General features: G+C 45.8%; 1 protein-coding gene across 4 annotated transcripts in view; it reads left to right on the top strand.

Annotated features, from left to right (window-relative positions):
• QSER1 (glutamine and serine rich 1) overlaps positions 1–23,203 on the top strand; it is a 110,068-nt gene that overhangs the window by 5,918 nt on the left and 80,947 nt on the right. The window contains exon 2 of one of the 4 annotated variants that reach the window (XM_075927809.2): positions 22,304–22,411. The exons of 2 other annotated variants lie outside the window; for them this stretch is intronic. The gene's annotated coding sequence lies outside the window, so the exon portion shown is untranslated. Of the gene's footprint in view, positions 1–20,908; positions 22,412–23,203 lie in introns of those variants that run through there. One more of the 4 variants, XM_075927808.2, reaches the window with a different exon arrangement.

The following is a 23,203-nucleotide window of genomic DNA, read 5'->3' on the forward strand; positions in this document are numbered from 1 at the left end:
TCAGAATGGAGAAAGGTAATTAGTGGTGTCCCCCAAGGGTCCAAACTAGGACCAATCCTATTTAACCTATTTATAAATGATCTGGTGAAAGGCGTAAAGAGTGAGGTGTCAAAATCTGCAGATATACTAAACTGCTCAACTACTTAAGAATAAAGAAGAATGTAAAGAGTTTCCAAAGGATCTCACAAAACTGGATGATTGGGTAACAAAATAGCAAATTAATTTTTATGTTGATAAATGCATAGTAATGCACATAGAAAAAAATAATCCCAGCTATACACACAAAATAATGGGGACTAATTTAGTTGTAGCCACTCAAAAGAGATCTTGGAATCATTGTGGATAGTTCTCTGAAAACATCCACTCAGTGTGCAGTGGTAGTCTAAAAAGCAAACAATGTTAGGAATCTTAAAAAAGGGATAGAGAATAAGACAGAGGACATCTTATTACTTCTGTATACATCCATGGTATGCCCACATCTTGAATACTACATACAGATGTGGTCTTCTCATCTCAAAAGAGATATACTGGCATTGGAAAAGGTTCCGAAAAGGGCAACAAAAATGATTAGGGGTTTGTCATGGGTCCCATATGAAGAGAAATTAAAAAGACTTGGACTTTTCATCTTAGAAAAGAGGAGACTAAGGAGGAATATGATAGAGGTCTATAAAATTATGAGAAAGTGAATAGGGAAAGTTTTTTAATTGTTCCCATAACATAAGAACTAGGGGTCACCAAATGAAATTAATAGGTAGCAGGTTTAAAACAAACAAAAGGAAGTTTTTCTTCATGCAGCACACAGTCAACCTGTGGAACTCCTTGCTAGAGAATGTTGTGAAGATCAGGACTTTAAGAAGGTTCAAATAAGAACTAGATAAATTCATAGAGGTTAGGTCCATCAGTACTTATTAGCCAGAATGAGTAGGAATGGTGTCCCTAGCCTGTGTTTGTCAGGAGCTGGAAATAGATGACAAGAGAGGGATCACTTGATGATTACCTGTTTCTTTTCACTCTCTCTGGGACATCTGGCTTTGGCCGCTATCGGAAGACAGAATATTGGGCTAGATCAGCGGTTCCCAACCTTTTCCAGATGGGGACCCATTTTGACAATTCAGGAAGACTTGGTGACCAAGGGCAATTCAAAAAATGTGTGAATGGCTCCTTCAGAGCCACGGGGAGAGACTCCTGGCGACCCTTTTGAAATGTAATGCTGACCCATATTTGGGTCCTGACCCATAGGTTGGGAAACCCTGGGCTAGATGGACCTTTGCTCTGAACCAGTATAGCCATTCTTATGTTCTTATCTCCAATGAATTTTGGCGGCAGAAGAGCATCTCCCACTAACAAAGCAGTCCACACTGACGCTTTTTGTGGCTACAATTTTTAATAGTCAGGGGAATGTTTTTTTTCCACACCCTTGACTGATGAAAGTGCACCATGCTCATTTTGTCCTTGACTGCTCTTTAGAGTAGCTACAAAGATGCCAGGATTGATTGGTTTTTATTTCTGATGTGGGTCTTTGTCCATAAGAACATGAACACTTCAGATGGGCCACTGAGCAGGTTCCTGAAACAAATGCTTCTCTTAGAGACTAGGCTACCTATTCCTTTACCAGTGCAAAAAGACATTGAGTTCCTAAATGTTTTTGCATCTTTTTTGTTCTTCCTTCCTGCTTCTTTGAAAAATTAATTTCTTTCTATATTACAAGCCAGTGCAGCAAGCCTTTCACTTTCTTTGTTTGTTTGTTCTGCATTTTATTGCCTAGTCTTTGTTTGTTTTGGAGCATTCTGATGAAACTGGCAGGACGGGCTATTAGGAAGAGGGTGGATTTAGAAATATCACTGCTCTCGTTAGGTAAAAACACCTACAGCCATTATTATGGCAGTTTGTACAAATAACATGTATTTTCTCCTCTACATGGCTTGCAGTTTTTATTGTTTTTTGCTTATATGCTAACTTGTGAAATTTAGTCATTTGTAATGGATCTACTGATATCAATGTATATTTTTAATCAAATGTTCTGAGTGCATATACCATAACTTTAAAAAAAAGTAAACTTAGAAAAAGGATTGCACATAAATATATCCACTTCAACCCACAGCTTCTCTCAACAGCCTTAACAAAGGGGTGAGAGGATGGGTGCCCAGAAAGTTAACAAATCCTTCACTAAAATACTGTTTTTACTTTACTTCAGGGAAAAACACTTTAATATAAAAGTAAAAGATAGGTCAGATCACAATTCAAACTCTTCATGCCCTCAGAGGAAGGACTACATCTGCCATTTACATCCACAGTGCTGTTTTTTGGTGGTGGTGGGTTGTCTGTGTGGGGAGCTATTCAGAAATAACTCCAGATGTAGGCACTCTTGTTCCACAGTGTTCTTCTGCAGCTTACCTGGATAAGCTAAATGGGAACAAGGCACCCTTATTTTCGAATAAGAATGTCCACCAATGGAGTAATTCCTGAATAGCTGTTTTTCAATAACCCCATGTGTAGACAAGCCCTAATACTTTACTCTTTATCCTGGTGGTTTTTTCTCCTGTTTGTGGAGTTCCTGTTGTTGTCACTATGCTATTTTAGACTTCTCTTCTCCACATCATCCATGGAATCTTTTGACTCCACATTTATTTGCTGTTTTAGTAGTCAATGAGTGAAAAAGAATATCATTTATTGCATAATTTGTTACAGAGATCGTGCTGAGAAATGCCAAAAAGCTGTCGGGTTTCCTTATCTGTCCTGAAATTGAGGTTCTCCTTCCAGTGGTGTCCCTATGCGTGCTCCATTCTAAGGGTCAGTGCATCCCTCGTGCCAGCGATTGAAGGTTTTTGCTAGCAGTGCTATGTATGTGCAGTAGTCGCTTCATGCTGTTGTGTCCATTGATTGCATGCACGACATGGCACCCTCAGTTCCTTCTCTACCATCCTCGGCAGCAGACAAAGTGGTGTGACTCTTCTCCCTCCGACAATTAGAATAGTTTGCTTTACCATGTCCCCCCCCCCCCAAACCAGTACTTATGCAACTTTTGTTGAATTATCAATTTTTTTTCCTTTTTTCTTCACCTCAAGCTTAGGCCTGTTTAATCATGCCGAAGGCCAAGCGGCCAGATATACCTCCTCCTCTCACAGCAGCACACGACTCCGCATCAGGATGTGCTTCGGCACTGATAGCGAAATACCATTAGGCACCAGCTACAGGGGACACAATGGGGCAGAAATACAGGGAGCCTCAACAAAGAATGTCAAGAATGCACCTCCTCACCACCTCTGACATCCAAATCAAGTCAGTATCTCAGTCTCTGCGCTTCAGTAATGACAATTCACCTCAGCACTGCTCAGACCATCACAGTGTCACCTACACCCTCCTCACCACATAGCGAGTTAGGCACGGGACTAGAGAGCAGATTTTTATCCCAGCGCTCTTCTCCATCGTATGGAGTGCCTCCTTGGCAGACAGGAAAGTCTAAAGTCGCTCACCAGGCACCTCTGCATCCATGGTTCAACCACCCATGGCTGACTTCCACCATGGGATCTAGGGCCTTAATACTGTATAGACAGCAGTACACTGCACCGTTCATACCAGCCCATCCAGGTCTCCGTCAACCAAGAGTCCTGACACAGTTTTAGTGGCAGTGATTGATGAATCAGTGGAGGAGGAGAATGTCATTCAGACACTGAGGATCCCTTTTGGGCCATCAATTCTTCCTCACTGGATGAAGCTGTCATACCATCTACCTCAGCACTTGTTGAGGACCTTAAACAATTTCAAGATCTTTTTAAGACAATTGCCACCACACAGGACATCACCTTTAAGAGGTCCAGCGAAAGCAGCACAAGCTGCTTCAAATACTACAACCTTCTGCAGTTATAAAAATTGCCCTTCCAATTGATGAGGCCATCAGACACTATAAGGCAAAACCCAAAAGAGGTCAGACAGAAAATATTTTGTGCCCGCCAAGGGCATGGACTTTCTCTTTTCTCACCCCCAGCCTAACTCATTAGTGGTTGATGCAGACCACCACTGTTTAAAACAGTCTCTATTCAGATCCATGCCCCAGGACAAGGATCATAAACAAAACCTTATTTGGCCACTACCCTACAATTCTGGGTAGCCAATTATACAGCTCTATTGGCCATTTACAACCATTTTAACTATTCCAAATTACAGGAACTGCTCAACGATCTACCAGAACAAAAGCGTCTATAACTATAGGCTATTATCCAAGGAGGACAGACAATAGCTTGTACAGCTCTTCAGGCAGTTATGGATATGGCTGCTAGAATGACTGACGGCCACAGCAGTTGTGATGTGTTATGCTTTCTAGCTCCAGGCATCAGGAAGACGCAAAGAATTACAGATCAGAATAGATGATCTCCTCTTTTGTTAGGTCAAAGCTCTTTGAGACAAAGACCAACAAAGTACTCCATCACTGACGGATTCCCGTACTACACTCTGCATTCGGGAGATGTGTACCTGCCTCAATAAGAGGACGCTATACTCCTTACCAGAGGTCTTGCAACATGCCCTGCAAATGCCACCAGCAGTGCTTATTTGACCAAAGGGCCATACAATGCCCCAACAGGAGATGCACTCTGCATACACAGTCTACTACGAATCAACCGTCCACTTCTATGACACATTTTGGGCCATTGAATACGCTCTTTTTACCACCAGTGGCTCCTAGGGATGTTAAGATGCAGTTCATTGGCTAGTCGACTAGTTGACAGAATTATCGACTGCTTGATTAGTTGATAAGGGAAGGCAGCCCAGCTCAGTCCCGGCTTGCGGAACCTGCCCCTGCTGCGGAACTGCATTTTAGATGTAGTAAGAACTAGTGCCAAGCTCTTTAAATGTATTAAGAGCCGGGCACAGGTTCTTACTACATTTAAAATGTAAAGCCACAACGGGGATAGTTCCCGGACCCGGCGTGAGCTGGGACTGAGCTGGGTTGCCTGCCCAGCCTGAGCAGTCTCTATTCATGGCCAGCCTGGGCCGCTGTGGGCAGAGACTGCTTTGCGACAGCAGCCCCAGTCTGCGGGGGTCCCAGTGGGAGGCGGGGATCCCAGCAGACAGGGGTGCTGCCAGAGCAGCCTCTTCCCATAGTGGGCACAGGCTTGCCACAAAGAGGGCCTGCTTTGCGGCGGCAGCCTCCCCTGTCTGCTCTGCCCACCGTGCTGCTGCCTCTCATAGAGGCAACAGTGCTGGGGGGTGGTGGCAGGTGGCACTGCAGAGACAGTGCTGGAGGGAACCTGCTTGTAAGCTGGCTTCTGCTTCTCCCCCCTCCTTGCTGCCTTTGATGCAAAGGCAGTGGGGGTGGGGAGAAAGTGAGTAGTTGACTAGCTTAACCGATAAGCCAAGGCTTATCAGTCAACTACTCGTTTACATCCCTAATGGATCCATCATACATCAGGCTAGTGTGTACCAGAGATAATTCGATCTGGATACATAATTTCTTTCCTCTCTACACCTCCTACCTTCCCTGCTTCCCAGTCCCTCTTCAGGAACCATTCCCATGAGCACCTCCTACAATTAGTTCTAACACCTTCTCTAGCTAGGTGTGATAGAATCAGTTCCTTAATTATATCACAGGAAAGTGTTCTATTTGAAGTATTTCCTCACACAAAGGAAAATGGGAGGATGGAGGCCAACCGTAGACCTCAAAAGGATCAACAAATTTATCCGAAACCACAGGTTCAGGATGGTCACACTAGGAACTATTGTACTGGCACTGGACAAGGGAGATTAGTTTTCAGCCCTGGGCCTTTAAAATGTTTATTTTCACATCATAATTCATCCATCGCATAGACGCTACAATAGGTTCCCAACATCAATACTGGGTACCCTTCGGCCTCTCCACTGCAACTTGTGTCTTTTCCAAGACGCTTGCAATAGTCAATGCTTACCACAGACAATGGGCCATGATAATATTTCCAAACTTAGACTATTGTCTAGTCAAGGACACTTCCTTACCACAAACAGGGGACTTGCTCAATGTAACTTAAGACATTTTCACACGACTCGGCCTTTTGATAAACCTGAGAAAATCCATGCTAGAATCTATGCAGTCAATACAGTTTATAGGGGCCCTAATAGACTCCATCTGATCCAAGGCAATACTACCTCATCATCATTTCATCATTCTCCCTGATTTTGTAAACAGGCTGTGAATTAGGGATGTTCAGTATTGGTTAATTGAATGGTCGATTAACCTCATAAATTCTTATAAATTACTTGACTGTTCCATAATCCCTGGGGGTGGGGCTGCCAGCCAGTGCTCTCTGGCCCCACCCCCAAGGAGCCCTTTGCCACTCTGCTGCTGCCTCTCATACAGAGGCAGCAGCGCACAGGGTGCCAGATGGGAACTGGTCCATGAGGGGAGCCAGCTTAAAAACCTGGACTGGCTGCCTGTTGCCCCAGACTGCTGACTGACCCAGAGGCAGCTGTGTGGGGTGGCAGCAGCCCCTCTCTGGGGGGCGCTGAGCTCCTGGATCTGGTGCAAGTCAGAACTGAGCCTGCCTGCCTGCCTGGCTCTAATACACTTTAAATGCAGGGCCACAGCAGGGGTAGGTCCCGGACCTGGCACAAGCCAGGACTGAGCCGGGCTGCTGGCCAGTCTGCTAAAAAATTTACTGGCAGCGCAGAGGAAGAGGGGGAATGCATATGGTCTATAGCACTAAACTATAAGCTTTTGCTTATCCATTAATTGGTTAATCAACTACACTATTGCATCCTTACTGTAAATCACTGAATTGATAACAGTACAGACATGCCTCCAGATCCTAGGCCACATGGCAGCCAACATTTATGTTGTGAGGTTTGTGAGACTATACATGCACTGCCTGCAAAGCTGGCTTGCAACAGTTTATTTACCTACCTGCCACAGCTTGACCAAAATAGTGACATCTCTTTCCCCATCCTGCCCTCTCTTCACTGACGGATCCAACCCCTGGGTCTACTACAAGGGGTTCCCTTCTAACAAGAGGATCCATCTCAAGTGATTACCACCAACACATCCCTCGCAAGTTGAGATGCCCGTCTGCATCAACACACGATTCAGGGCATATGGTCTGCACGAGAAGCTCATCTACATATCAACATCTTCCAACTCTGTGCAGTATGCAGTGCACGCCATCACTTCCTTCCCATAATCCAGAACAAAATGAATTGCATCCTAATGGACAATGTTGCATGCATGTTTTATATCAACTAGGGATGTGATAGTGTATGCAGTTAAATGGTTACCCAGTGAGCATTGGCTCATCAGTTAACCTTCACAGTTACACACAACTCACGTGCTTCTGCCACAGCTGCTTTTTAACATTCTTAATGTCACCGGGGGGGGGGGGTGGAGGTAGAGGGGGCTGATCACACTCCCTCTGCGTGGAGGCCACCTGGTCATGGAAGTGGTGCATTTCACATCATGTAACTCCCACAGTGGCATACTTGCCAGGCAGCCAGAATGTCATGGCGGGCATCCTGAACCATCAGTTCTCCAAACAACATGAATGGGAGCTCAACTCCATAGTTTGCCACAGGATATTCTTCACATGGCGTTATCCCCACAAATCTATTTGGAACAATGAATAATTGCAAGTGCCCTTACTTTTGTTGAAGAGCAGGATCGAAACAGTGGTCACTGGGAGATGCATTCCTCTTCATATGGAAAGCACCACTTCTATATGCATTCCCTTGATTGCCAGGATAATACGTAGGATACGAGCAGACCAGGTCTGATTAATTCTAATTGTCCCAACTTGGCCCAGACAACCCTGGTTTCCTTACCTCTGTTGTCTCTCCATATGCGAACCCCAGGTGATATCCAGCACTCCCCAACCTCCTTTCCAGCATCGAGGCCACTCGTTTTATCCCAGGCCGCAGGCTCTGCAGCTCAAGGCATGATTCCTTTGTTGTTCCAACATGGTAAGCACACCCGCTCTGACAGAGTTAAACCAGTGCTATTAAACAGCCATCATCCTCAACATACTATACATACCAAAGTAAGTGAAGACAATTTCAGGCCTGGTGCCCTCAGAGGGTATGTCTATACTACCACCCTAGTTCAAACTAGGGTGGTTTAAAGTAGGCAACCGGAGTTGCAAATGAAGCCCGGGATTTGAATTTCCCGGGCTTCATTTGCATATTGCCGGGCACCGCCAATTTTAAATGTCCGCTAGTTCGGACTCTGTGCCCGCGGCTACGTGCGGCACGAACTAGGTAGTTCGGATTAGGCTTCCTATTCCGAACTGCCGTTACTCCTCGTGGAAAGAGGTATACCGGTAGTTCGGAATAGGAAGCCTAATCCGAACTACCTAGTTTGTGCCGCGCGTAGCCGCGGGCACGGAGTCCGAACTAGCGGACATTTAAAAATGGCGGTGCCTGGCAATATGCAAATGAAGCCCGGGAAATTCAAATCCCGGGCTTCATTTGCAACTCCGGTTGCCTACATTAACCACCCTAGTTCGAACTAGGGTGGTAGTGTAGACATACCCAGAGACAGCTCCTGTCGTTTATCATTCTGGATTATATACTGAACATTAAAGAATATGGTCTCACCTGCTGCTCCTTATGGTTTATCCATCAGCCACTGCTGTTTCTCATGACCTGGTTGATGGTGTATTGATCTTTGCTCACCCCATCATCAATCACCTCCTCACGGGAATTCACAGTTTATACCAAGGGCAGGCAAGATCTGGCCCATCAGACCTTTGGCTTCAGTCCACGCCTGCCCCTGCAGCACGGAGCAGCGCCTATCAAAGTGGCTAGCTGCTCTGTGTTGCTCTCTCTGCTGTGGGGAGAAGGGAGGGAAGGAGTAGCAAAATTGCTCAGTTCCTATTGGCTGGAAACCAGCCAGTGGGAGCTTAGAGATTTTGCTGAGGGCAGGGGCTGTGCAGCATAATTTCTCAGCTCCATTTCTGGCTAATAGAAGCTGAGAGACTTTGCAGGGGGGGAGGTGGCAGCAGCACATGAAGCCTCTCCCTCCTCCATCCCCTCCAGCTCAGAGAGCCACATGCACCGTCAGTAGTCTGGTGCTGCGGGGAGAGTGGGGGAGGAAGCTTGCCTGAGTGTGTTGCTGGCTGGGAGCTGCTTATGTAAGCACCTCCTGGCCAGAGCCTGCCTCTGGGACCCCACCTCCTCCCTCTCCCCAACTCCCTCCCAGATCCTGCACTCCTCTTAAATCCTCCCCCAGCCTAGAATCCTTTTCCCGTATCCATACCCCCTCCTGGACCCTGCACCCTAATGCCCTGTTCAAGGTCACAACCAAATCTTCTGTACTCCTCTTCCACTCTGCTCCAGGTCACAACTATCCCTTTCCACAGACCTTCTACTCCCTCCTACATTCCTCCCTTTAGCCAGAATCCTGCACCCATTCCCCTTACCAGACCCTGCACCCCAATCCCTTGCCCCAGATTACAACCCCCTCTTTCACCCAAACTCCCTCTCAGATCCTGCACCTCCTTCTGCACACCAGTCCCTTACCCCGAGCTCCCTTCTGCACCTAATCTCCATCCCAGACCTCACAGCCAGTGTTCCCTCTTAAGATTTTCCATCCGTGAGCGGAGTGAGCTTTGTCTTGTGCATTAATATTGACCTCGTGCGCTTGTTTGGATGTGTGGCACTGTGGCACCCACCAGTTACTTACCAAAATTATATATATATAAATAAACAGACTGCTGGCTAAGCCAGAGCTCTGCCGCCACAACCTGGCTGAAAAGGCCAATTACAACCAGCTGAGCAAGCCCAGGCCTGAGGGGCTAATGGAAGCAGCTGTGGGCCTCATTAGCCCGAGGGCTAGATAAGGCAGCCAGAGGGGAAGTGAAGGGGAAGAGCCAGGTGCCAGGGTGTGGCTGAGTGCGCTCCCCAGACAAAAGGAAAGGCTGGCAGAGTTTGCTGTGAACAACAGCTTTGTAAATAGAAGGGTATGGAAAATTGGCACTGACAATAAAAGGCTTGGGTGACTGCACCAAAAAGGGGGTCTGGTTGATTTGTGACACGAGAAGGGGTCCCAAGCCAAAGGGCCTGGCAAGACCTTGCTGGAATATATAATTTTTAAAGTGTTGTGTTGTTTAAGGAAAAAATACTAAAAAATAGATAAGCATGACCCTGCACTCACCCACTCTGAAAACCACCCAGCTTGTTGGTCTTTCTTTATAATATGGAGATATACCTATCTTGTAGAACTGGAAGGAACCTTGAAGGGTCATTGTGTCCAGTCCCCTGATCTCACAGCAGGATCAAGTACCATCCCTGACAGATTTGCCCCAGATCCCTAAACAGCCCCTTCAAGGATTGAACTCACAACCCTGGGTTTAGCAGGCCATTGCTCAAACCACTGAGCTATCCCCCTGCCAAATGTATGCCCCACTGCCTGTGCCCCCTTCAGGACCACACACAGCCAGCTGGTACTTGTATAGGCCTGGCTAACTGCCTACCCCCCACACTAGGGATGTAAAATTTCAATTAATTGGCTAATCAAATAGTTGATAAGGGTGCCCTGCCTTTGAAGTGTAGCAACAGCCCCAGGGCTGTTGCTACACTTCAAAGACGAAAGCACTGTGGGGAGCACAGGGCTGGTGGGGAACTCAAGCAGTCCCTCGCTAGCTACGTGTTCCTCATGGCATTTCAAAGCAGCAGCACCACATGGAGCCCATGGTCAGCTGGGGACTCAGAATCCCCAGCTGACCCCAGGCTCCATGCTGCGCTGCTGCTTTGAAAAGCCATGTGGAGCCCCAGCTGGCTTTGGGCTGCACGCAGCATTTCAAAGCAGCAGACCCTGGGGTCCACACAGCACTGCCGCTTTGACACACTGCAGTTCAGGCCAGTTGGGGACCCAAGGCTGCATGCAGCATTTCAAAGCGGCTGATCTTGAGCTCCAGGCAGCACTGTCACTTTGAAATGCTGCATGCAGCCTGAGCCAACTGGGGCTGCCACTTTGAAGCAACTCCTCCTCTTCTCGCCCCCCCCCTTTTTTGCCTCTTTCTGGTAGTCAGCAGGGGGGGAAGCGACTAGTTGACTAGTCGTTCACATCCCTACCCTCCACACCCTTGTAGTTGTGTCCAGCCTTGTATTCTGTGCCCCCCCACCCCCAATATGCCACTAGTACATATGTCAGGGCCATACTATCTGCTCCCCAAATACAAACAGCCAGTACCTGGACCTAGGGCCCATAGTCCAAGCACCATTGCCCAGAGACCTGTGCCCAGCCCCACATCTCGCCTTCCCCTCCCCCCATTCACTCAGAGACCTGTATCCAACACCACACCTTGCTCCCCTCCCCCCGAATTTACCTGTGCCTCGTACCTACCACCACCACAGATGGCCGGTGCCTTTGCCCCAACGCAGCTGGCTTCTGTGCCGGACCCCCGTTGTCCTTGGCACCACCTGTACCAACCCCAGTACCTGCCCCACCTCTCTCCAGCCCAGGGCTCCCATGCAGTGGCTCCGGCTCCAGCTGCCGGAGCAGCTGCCCACCACGCAGCTTGTGGTTCCTCCGGACCCAGCTGGCGGAGCAACCACTTGCCACACGGCTGCGCAGCTCTGCATAGAAGATGGGCAGGGTGGAAAATATTTTTGTGTGCCTGCGCAAGCATGCAGCTTAGAGGGAACCCTGCTCACAGCCCCTCCATAGAAACGTGTTGCCCTTGACCACTTAAAATCTTGGTATGGTCACTCATCCAAAATTATTGCCCACCTCTGACTTATACCCTTATATCTGAAAACCCATGCCACTATGGAATCTATTCTCAAGAGATCTTCATTTGAGCCCTTAGCCACCTGCTCCCTTTTCCATATGTTGTTGAAGGTCACATTTTTGGTAGCCATCACATCTGCTAGACGTGTTGAAGATATTTCAGCTCTGACGACCAATCTTCGTTATACTCTCTTGTCCAAAGAAAAAATTACATTGTGTAATTAAAATTACATTAAATTACACCCCACGTTCCTACCTAAAGCCATCTCTAGTTTTCACATTAATGAGCCCATACACCTTCCAACATTTTCCCCCAAACAGCATAACAATGCTAGGGAACCCTTGCTTCACATGGAGGATGTAAGATGTGCGATCGCCTTTTACCTGGGAAGAACTAATCCAATTCTATGAGACTGTCTCTCTAGCCGACCGATCTCAGGACTCAGCTATTTCCTCATAGCATATTTCCAAATGGATATCATCATGCATCCAGGTGTGTTATATGCTGCATATCAAATGGCCCCTACAAGGGTACATAGCATACTCCACTTGGGCAGTGGTAGCTTCAACTGCCTCTCTCAACGTGCCTCTCATAGACATTTGCAGGATGGCACCTTTGTCCTCTGAGCACACTTTCACCCAGCACTATGCCTTGAAGCATGGTCCTATCTCTGCTACAACTGTGGGACTTGTTGCTCTTCCCACTTCATAGACTCGACTCCAAAACCCACCACTGCCTGAAGCGGACACTGCTTTATAGTCCCCTAGAGGGGGACACCACTTGAAGGAGAAGTTACTCACCTTGTGTTGCAATGATACTTTTTTAACATGTGTGTCCCTGTGGCTGCTCCACAACCCACCCTCCTCCCCTCTACTTTGAATTCCTTTTATATGCGATTCCATGGTAGAGAAGGAACAGAGGGTGCTAGGCCGCACAGACGGTCAATGGACACAATGGTATAACGTGACTCATGCATGTGTGGTGAGGCAAACCTCTGATCGCTGGCACAAGGACACACCAACCCCTAGAGTGGAGTGTCCACAGGGACAGAGTTTGAAGACACTGGCACCATGGCAGCTTCACAATCACATTCGCCTTCTCCAAACACATGCTTATAAAGCATATCAGTTTAGATTAAAATAATACAAACCCAATAATTTAAGCCACACAAGCAAATTGGTCTGGGGTTCTGGCAAACCAAGTGTCAGCTTAGGTCAATGGTACAATCTCAATTGCTGAAACTTACTTTATTTTTAATAAAATTCTAATGGGACTAATCCACTTCATGAGCTAATGGTATGCTTTTATGATATAATTTTAAATACATTTTACTATAAAATTATATTAATGAAATATATGCAAACATGTATGCCAGCCATAGTAGAATAGGCCTCAATTAATAGAGCCCAATATGAAATATTGCAAAGTATGTGTTTAACAATGACCATATTAGTACATATTATTAATAAGGCTAAGGGAAACTGGTCTCCCACCTTCCCTCCCCCTCCCCCCACCATCTTGTATAGCACTCGAAGATATACAAGTGAAAAGTTCTGCAAGAGGGTTGAGTTTTGTTACTTTATTAATGGCAATAATTCATAGTAGTTATCCTTGCAGGAGGCAGGGAAGAAAAATTGATGGAGAAAGGGCAGAAAATAATAAAATGACATGGTAATAAAATAAACCAGTTGATACCTCATGAGGAAAGCACATCAGAAAAATCAAAACTATACACAAAAAGTGGGAATTGGTTATGTGGTCAAAACCATACAAAAAGGATTTATCAGTGGCTTTCCCAAAAATTTTAGGAAGGGCAGCAGGCCACTCATCAAGGGAACTGAGAGAGCCCTAAAACATGAAATTTGAAAATGAAATCGCTTAAATTGTTGGGATTGTATTATTTTAATCTAAATTGATGATGTTTATATGAGCATGTGTTTGGAGGAGGCATATGTGATTCTGAAGCTGCCATGGTGCCAGTGTCTTCAAACTCTTTGTGGAAGTTATAAGAAAAGTGCCACCACACGAGATAGAAACTACAGCATATTGTGAACTAGCATATGTGCCCGGTGTTGCTCAGCTCTTTAATTGAAGTTGTTGTTGGTTTTTTTTGTTTTGTTTTAAATAAATGAAAAATGTACAGGCTTTATTTAAATTATTGTATTTTTTTAAACAAAGGCTGAAGTGAGGGTTTTCAGGTAAGGTGAAGCAGAGGGTGGGTGGCTTAGGGTAGAGGATAAAGTTCCTATGCATGAATTAAAGTAATGTCACTCAAAGCCCATCTCATAACTGGATTCTCAAAATATTTTAAAAAGCAAACAAGATGTTAAGGTGTTTTTTATTTAATCGTAGCACATTAATATCAGGATTCAGACCCTGCTGTGTTAGGTGCTACACAAACATATAAATAGAAATAGTCCCTGCCACAAGCTTACAGTTTGAGACTTGCAAATCTGCAGATATCTGCGGGTACCTGCTTCTGCAGAGGTCTGTGTGAATATCTGCAACTCACTTTTGTGGATGCAGATACAAATTCTGTATCCGCACAGGGCTCTTCTTACAGTTACATAACGTGGTAAACTATGCACTTGTTAACCATCTTCCTCTGGTGTTCACTGATATTGGGTACAAGCAGCTGATTTGTTTTTTTGCATATTATTAACAGAACAAATAGTGCGGAATCAAGTGCTAGTATTCTTGATTATTATTAATTGTTTAGTTGGTTAGTCAGATTCAAATTGTAGCTTCTGCTGGTGCTTGAGCTTTTTTTCTTCCTGGGTCAGTTTGCATAGTTCTTTCGTAAATTGGGGTGAACAAACTTTGGGTGGCAGGTGCTTATCTGTAGATAGGAGGATAAGAAATCATTATAAATTCCCACCAGAAATAAGTGAATGTTCTGTCACATGGACAGTGTTCTCTCAAACTTCTCTAGAAATGCTCTGTGGCACCATCAATTTTAGAGGGCCTCGTCACATGACTAAAACAGGACCCTCCTTTAACAGGAGAGATGTGCCACAACTTCAACTTGCATGAATGAATGGTCTGATGACAACATGAGGAAAAACTTTAAACTATTAAACCTCCAATCCTATCCCAAACAGATCCCAGGCATGGCTAGCTGTGAGACCTCAGCCAACATATCGAGCTCTGGTCTCCAATTTCATAAGAAAATCTCCCCCAAAAATATAGGTGCTGCAGGAAGTGATGTCTGATGTATTGTGCCATTTTTCTCCTTTGAGAATTGATGCCACAGTATGGATCAGATGCAAAACTAGGACTTGAATTTTTTTTCCTTTGAGTTGAATATGCAACTTTCAAACTAATTAGCAGTAAACGGGATCTCATCAATTTCACAGCTACCCAATGGTGTTTTGAACAGTGGCAACGAAACTGGATAGTCTTGTTTCGCTGTGCTACAGTACTGGAAGAAGGAAGAGAGCAGTCCTTTTCCCCTCACAGCAATGGTCCATGGGGCTCTAGAGGTTCCAGATGGCAGCAGATGATTGGTCATTTTAACACCTAACATTCAGAATGGCTTTTTGGTAGCTGTGAAGCTATTCGGATCTTGTCCTCAGTAGCCATCTAGGAAAATGGGGAAGGTGAAAGGAAGTTAGTTTGATGCTTTCTGTTCTTTCAAGGCAGGGAAGGGAAAGAGACTGGAAGTTCTCTCCTTGCAGTGGTTGGTGATGGCGTGGAAGAGGGAGATAAAAAAAATGGTTAAGCTATAGTGTTAACAACGGTGAACTTTAAAATAAAAGGAAATTAGCTTGGTGCCCTTGTTTGTTCATCGATATCTGTAATATTATACAAGGAGGTGTCTCCATCACAGAGAGCATTTGAGAATACACTGGAAGGCTTGAAGTCTGGGTCTCAGGTGGGTCCTCCAGTGGCCTAATGGATAAGTTGTCAGCTAGAGCTGGCACCAGTTGAGTGTAGGGAGGTGGGTTACCAGCTTCCCCAGGGCTGGAGCTGGCAGAGGTAAGCAGTTGGCCCTGGAGCTGTGGAGCCGCTTGCTCTGGCTGCAGCCAGTGGAGCAGCAGCTGGCCCGGGCGGGGGGGGGGGCTGCACGTGCGGGGGGAGCCACTCCGGCATGTGCAGAGCAGCCCCGGGCCCACCCCGCAGGGAGCAGGGCTGCAGCTGGGGGTAGCTGGAGCCGGGGGCAAGGCCCGTGGGGCAGTGCCGGCACACAGGGGCTCCTAGTCCCGTGCAGGGGAGGGTTGGTGGAGTGGAGTCATGGCACTCCCTGCTTTCAGACCCTTGCTTGTGGGACAGTGCCTGGCTCCAAGCCCTTGCCCCCCCGTCCAGGACAGCTTCACTCCCCTCCCCCCCCCCGCAACTTCCCACCCTCCCCAGCCAGGGCAGCTCCCAGGCTTCCAGCAACCTCCTCCTCTCCTTCCCCCGACCCCCCAGCAGGACAAGCCTCAAGCCCCTCCCCCTCCAATGTAGGGCAGCTCCCAGACACCCAGCCACCCCTTCCCCTGCAGCTGGGGACAATGGTGGCTCATGTTGGACCAGTCCCCTGGCCAGGCCACAAGTGACAGGTACCCCTGAACTCCAGCTCCAGTGTCTGTAACAGGCTTTATTTATTGTAACAGTCACTCCCATGTGGCACCCAGATGCTGCTCCAAACAAATAAGCGGCCCATGGACTGAGTGTGGAATGCAGGCTGCACCTTGCCAGGAGTGCAGGAAGTCCAGCCGGAAAGTGTGGGCAGGATGACAGACTCCATCTGCCCCACAGCACTCTCTGGCGGGCGTGAGTGCACAGTGTGTGCAGACAGTACGAGGTGGGGGCGGAGCAGCAGGGACAAAGCCATGGCAGCAGCAGCATGATGATGGACAGGTCTGCTTTTGCCCTCTACACCAGGCCAACCTGAGTGTACGTCTGCCCCCACAACCGGATGGGTAATGCTAGTAATGTATAGAAAGAGCCTGACAATCACCTCCTTCCCAACATCCCAGCCAGATGAAAGTACGTTTATTTTTAGCATGAAAATATTAGGAAAGTGAAGTCTTTTGCCTGTTCTTGTTTGTACACTTTGGCAATTTATAGCTTTGGAAGTTTACTCAGCCCTAAACTGAAGGGGTCTGGGTGTTAAATAGGATTGAATGAACCCAGAATTTTAATCCTGAATAAAAATGACTTCTCTTTCAATTAATAAATTGTCATTTGCAGTATTTCCCTAATGTTATAATCCCATCACTTTTCCAGTTGTTTCCAGGGCAGATAGTCCTAAATTTTAGAAATAACTGAAAAAATATAACTACCAGCATTGTAGAAAATGTGTCCATTTTTTAATTGAAAATTTGGAAAATTTTAACTAGCTTCATTGAATTTTGACTGTGTTTAAAAAAATCTCCCTCAAAAAACCCCATCCAGACTGTCTTTATACACAATAAAGAAGACAATAAGGACACAATTGAGACTCCTAATATAAAAGTTTAAAATTAGTCTTATAGCTATAAATCATTTTCAAATATATAGTTCAAAATGTATTTGTACTAATTTCATGAAAATGGCACTGCAGTTGTCTTTGCTATTAAGAACTCTATTTGTGGGTGTTTTATCTTAACCAGACACGCCAGCACTTGCATTCAAGTATTAAACTACTTAATAGCTGTAGGAATACCTTGGCCTTTGGTTAGCATGCACTTTTCAAAGATTCAGGTGAAAGATTTCAGACATAAGAAACATAAAATAAAAGGAAGATTGTTTGTTTCCTTTTAGCTTTTAATGTGGTGGTGTTGCTTTTTAAAATACAAAGTATATTTAGTATAAAAAAAGCCAACTTTCATATAAATAAAGAAAGAAATAATTTTCCTGCCAGATGACAGAATGATGTAGGCAGAGTTGAGAAGGGTATGCAGCATGGCCCCTCCCCACTCTGCCCTCAGCGCCTACCTTTCCTGTGCTTCGGGAGCTGAGGAGGAAGGAGCCACACAGCCTCTCCCTCCCCTTTCCCACGTACCCCCTCGCTCCCATCTCTGAGAGCAAGTGAGATAGCAGGGTTGGGGGTCCAGGATCTGTGTAGGAGGGGGTGAGAGTGCAAGGTATGGATGGGAGGTGGGGTGCAGTCTGTCCAGGAGGGAGGGTGCAGGAGCAGTCTCGGGGGAACGGTGTCTGGCCAGAGGGGAAGAGGTCAGGAGCAGGGGAGCGTACAGGAGCAGGATGGAGTGTGGGGGCTGGGTGGGGGAGGTGGTGTGTGAGGTGGCTGGGGGTGCAAGGGCTGGGCATGAAGGGCTGGGGCGGGGAGGTATTTGTTTTCACACTGCTCCCAGGCATCCTATGGGAGCAGTGGGGAAAACTTCCAGGAAGTGCACCTGTGCACTGCTGTTCCCCCAGCTGTGGGAGGGGGAAGGGTGGATCTGGTGGGGAGGCTTGGGGCTTTCCTTCCATCTCCCCTCACAGGAAGCTGGCACTAGCCCTTCAGTCTTGCAGGGGGGAGGAGCAAGGATGGGTCCCTCCCACTGAGCTTTAGCCTTTCAACTGTATTAAGAGCCAGCAGGCTCTTAATACCTTTAAACAGCTGGTGTGCAGCGAGGGGGACCCAGTGTGAGCCAGGAATCAGCTGTGCTGGCTCATAACAGGTCCTCCACTGTGCTTCTGATTTTTAAATATATTAAGAGCTGGTAGGCTTAAAAAGCAGATACACAGCGTCTGGCACTGGGCACAAGCCGGCAATCAGCTTATTCCCGGCTCACACCTGGTCCCCATTACTCCCTTGGCTTTTAAGCTGATAGAGGCAGCAAGGGGGGGATGTGACTAGTTGAGGTACTAGTAGACTATCCAATAAGCTTTTGCTTATCGGATAGTACCTACACAGATGATTTAGAGTGCATCTGTTTCTGTGTTGGTCTGCAAATGTGTTTGTTCAAGAACTCTTCCATCACCCTATACTGGAAACCTACCGACTGCTACACTTATCTTCATGCCTCCTTCCATCCCAGATACATTTCTCAATCTATCGTATACAGCCAAGCCCTAAGATAAAACCAGATTTGCTCCAATTCCACAGACAGAGACAAAAACCTATAGGATCTATAGAGAGCATTCTTAAAATTGAAATACCTACCTGGATAAGTGAAGAAACAGATTGACAGAGCCAAAAAAGTACCCAGACATGAACTACTTCAAGACAGGCTCAAAAGAGAAAACAGAATTCTACTTGTCATCACCTACAGTCCATAACTTAGAATCATAGAACTGGAAGAGACCTCAGGATGTCATCAAGTCCAACCCCCTGCCCACCGCAGGACCAATCCCAATTTAAACCCCTCCAATGCATTATCAAAAAAAATCCATTAGTTAGCACTTGGAAAGGAAGATTACCAACACCAGATTCTACACAGACATCAAGAACCATTAGCACTTTTATTGTTTGGTTGATAAAGTGTGAGTCATCTGATATCACGATTCAAACCATTAGTATAAGAATTAAACTTGTGAATGAAGTTAAGCTCCAAACCTTCTCTGTGTATTTGGCTTGTGGAATTGGTCTGAAACAAAACAGCGACTTGGAGATCCATTAATGAGTGTCCAGGCAGATTAAAATGTTCTCCAACACGTTTTGTGTGCTGCCTTTTACGGATATCTGATTTGTGTCCATTAATTCTTTCCTGTAGAGAATGTCCAGTTTGGCTGATATACATTGCAGATGGGCATTGCTGGCATTTCATGGCACAGATCACATTAGTGGATGTGCAGTTAAATGAGCCTCTGATTTGGTGGCTGATGTGGTTGGGTCCAGTGATGAAAACGCTTGTATAGATGTGTGGGCAGAGTTGGCACCGGGGCTGATTAAAGGGGTGGGTTCCTGGATGCTTATGATATAGTTGTGCTGTGTGGTTCCGGGAAAGAATTTGTTTCAGATTAGGGGGGTTGTCTGTAAGTGAGAATTGGCCTTTCCCCCAGTGCCTCAGAATGAGGAGTCAATTTCCAGGATAGGTTGTAGTTCTTATCAGCCTCTTTTAACTGTTTAGTCTTTGAGAAGCTACTAGACCAATTGTTGTTTAAGCTTTTCCTGTTACAGACTCACTCCACTATCTCTCTGAAGCTTATCTGCTGTCTTTTTTTCTTCCTCCCCTCCATTTTTTCCCCTCTCCTCGTTCTTCACTTATTTATTCTTGGATCTGGATTTCCAACACTCCGGTTATCTGAAGAAGTGGATTGTACTCACTAAAACTCATGATACCATCTACATGTTTTGTTAGTCTTTAAAGTGCTGCTAGACTATTTGTTGTTTTTAAGTTTTTCTTCATAAACAGTAAGAGCTGGGGCCACCATTTGATATGCAGCTTCCTCTTATCCTAACTTAAAGCAAGGTCAGGATTTGATTTTGCCAGGACAACTGGAAGCCCTAGGAAGAGGATAGTTTTCCATAACATGAAAAGGGAGGCACTGCTGTTCGAAGGGACACAGTATGAGAGTGTTAGCTGGGGACAGTGATCCCGCAGGGGAGAGCTGGTGGGACCAAAGTGGGAAGAGAACAGGCCCTTGGTAGCTGGGGAATCCAGAGGGTAAGAGAGTACCCACTGGGGGTGGCTGTACCACCAAGGGAGTGGTCATCAGGGCTGGGGCTCTGCCATCTTGTCTACCTGCATGCCAGTAATTGGTCCCCTGCCCTAAAACCTGTCTTCCCCCTAGCTCTTGACGGCAGCACCAGGGAGAAGAGAGAAAAGACCACTGATAATCTGTGGGGGGGGGGGGGGAGAATAGGCTGCTGAGGGCGTGTGGGTAGTGAGAGAATAGGCCCCTGGCAGTTGTGGGGGAAGGAGGGAGGCTCACAGGGGAAGCAAATAGGCCCCTGGCAGGCTTGACAGGTCCAAGAGGGTGAGACAACAGGTCCCTGATGAGCTGGGGGGACATGACGGGGGAAACAACAGATCCCTGGCAAGTGAGCCTGAGGAGGGAGAGAACAAACTTGTGTTGCACCCCCCTACACCTGAAGGATCTGGGCAATGCCGGGTAAGTCTGCTAGTGTCTGTATGTAGTGTGATTGTGTGCGTGTGCGCACACGTACGTATGCACACACACACACACTGAGATTTACCCGGCATTGATAGAGTCCTTAACTCAATTAAGTTTTTTTAAATAAAAGGAAAATATGCATGCTTTATTTAAATGATTGTATTTTTGAAAAATACAATTAATTTAATTTTTATTTTGGATTTCTTAAAAGAATTAACATTTTTCAACTTTGTTTTTTAGCATGTTTTTAAAATGGGAATTCCATCAAGTGTATTTGTCTTCATTCCAATAAACTTTTACCCCTTGCTATGTATTAACAAAAAGGGGCTATAGTCAATGTGGTTTCCAATAATATTTTCTTCTAGTTTTCAAACTTTAAGCACGGATTTACCTGTTCCAAAACAGAGCTCTACCCCACCTGTTTATTGAAAGGCAATCCTATTTCAGTTTCATCCTATTTTTCTGGTTGATCTTGGTTAAGTCTTTCAACATTCGCTCAGTTATGTCAATTAAGAACTGTACTTGCTATGGTGATTCTGTTTTGTTTCTGTTTGGTTTAATGAGAAGCAATCCCATGCCAGGCATATCCTGTTTTCAATCCTTTACGTTGCTTTACAGTTATGATCAGAGGAAGCTGCATACCTAATTTGGTGGTCCTACCTCTTACCTTTTAGGAGCAGTTCTTAATCAAATAGATAACTCTCTAAAATATATAGCAGATATAGAATTGTCATAGCAAAATGATTGACCAAGTATCACTGAGCCTAAATGAATTATTTGCGTTGGTTGTTGCTGCTGAGGATGAGAGAGTGTTGGGATTCCTTACACCCAAATCATTCTTCTCAGGTGACAAATCTGAGTAATTGTCCCAGATTGAGGGGTCAATAGATTAGGTTTGGCACACTGATAAGTCAGACAGTAATAAGTCACCAGGACCAGATGCTGTTCACCTAAGTTTTCTGAAGGAACTCAGATATGAAATTTCAGAACTGCCAATGGCGGTATGTAATAATGTCTATTTTTAAAATACTCCAGAGCAGGGGTGGGGAATAATTTTTACAGGGGCCATACCGAGATTTGACAGTGGTCAAGGACCACACTTTTCCGTGCTCTTAATGGAGGAGATGTGGGTGTGGCCAGACAGCCTGCCTCCATATCATCCATCTTATTTGCCTCTCTGAAGCACAGGGCAGAGAAGGAGCAATAATATCAGCATAGTCTATGCTGGCTCATCTGATCCTGAGAAGCTGAAACACAGATATGTGGATAGAGAGCAGCTAAGTCAATAAGCTGGCCTCGAGGCTGCGGCTGGCACCTATGTTGATTCGAACACACACAGTCCCAGGAAGAGGAATTTCCCACTGAGAAAACAATGTCCTGTACTTCAAAATTTAATCACCTCAAATCTCTCTTACAAGTGTAAATTAAGTTCACAACTCCCTTGTAAGAACTGGTCTCACAGCAGACAGACCAGCATCAATTGGCATTACAGATAAGAAAGAGAAATACGTGACCTCATGATTATAAAAGATGGGCCCAGCACACACTCACTTTGAGTGTCATTCTACCCTCTACCTGCTGGTCGGGTTAGGTGTTTGACCTCCCGAGGTTCTATGGGGACGCCCACCTCGTATTTTCGTCTTTCCTAGGAATTGAGGGACCGGCCCTGGCCTGACATGCTGGAGTCGAGAGGCACAGAAGGGGGTAAAAATGGTACCTGGATGTGGTCCTCTGTCTTAAGTGTACACATAGAAAGAGTAAGCTGTTACTTGGTACCATTATTTCTATTTTTCTATCTTTATCTTCTTTGTAACCATTTTTAAGATCTATATTTTGCTAATAGTTAAGAAATAGAACAATAGCCATTGCAACCATATGATTTATAAGCTTCCTCAAATAAACCTGTAACTGTTTAAGCTTTAACCTGACTCCTTCAGTTGCTGTAACAGAACCAAGCACAATTTAAAAGAACTTCAGCCGGTCTAAAGGGACAGTTATAGGAAGAGCTTGGGCGTTTGGATCTGTGTCACTCCCAGGTGACAGGACCCACTGGGGCATCTTTCAGTCTTTCCTCAAGGCTGCCCGCTGCGAAGGAATTATGAAATTCTAGCAGCTGAAATCTAAGATGTTATAAGCTCTTCCTATATAACGGGGCGTCTGTTGGCCTGCTGGCCACCCTCTGCGATGGGACCCCGGTCCTAGCAGTAAAGGCACGGACGTTAAACCTTTTCTCGGAAACATACACACACACACTGCCCTGATATCTTCTTTGTAACCATTTTTAAGATCTATATTTTGCTAATAGTTAAGAAATAGAACAATAGCCATTGCAACCATATGATTTATAAGCTTCCTCAAATAAACCTGTAACTGTTTAAGCTTTAACCTGACTCCTTCAGTTGCTGTAACAGAACCAAGCACAGTTTAAAAAAACTTCAGCCGGTCATAAAGGGACAGATATAGGGAGAGCTTGGGCGTTTGGATTTGTGTCACACCCAGGTGGCAAAATTCAGTTGGGGCGCTTCTCAGTCTCCCCGAGGCTGCCCGCT

The sequence above is a fragment of the Pelodiscus sinensis genome, chromosome 5, assembly GCF_052426305.1.
Source record: "Pelodiscus sinensis isolate ZL-2025 chromosome 5, ASM5242630v1, whole genome shotgun sequence".
Classification (NCBI taxonomy): domain Eukaryota; kingdom Metazoa; phylum Chordata; order Testudines; family Trionychidae; genus Pelodiscus; species Pelodiscus sinensis.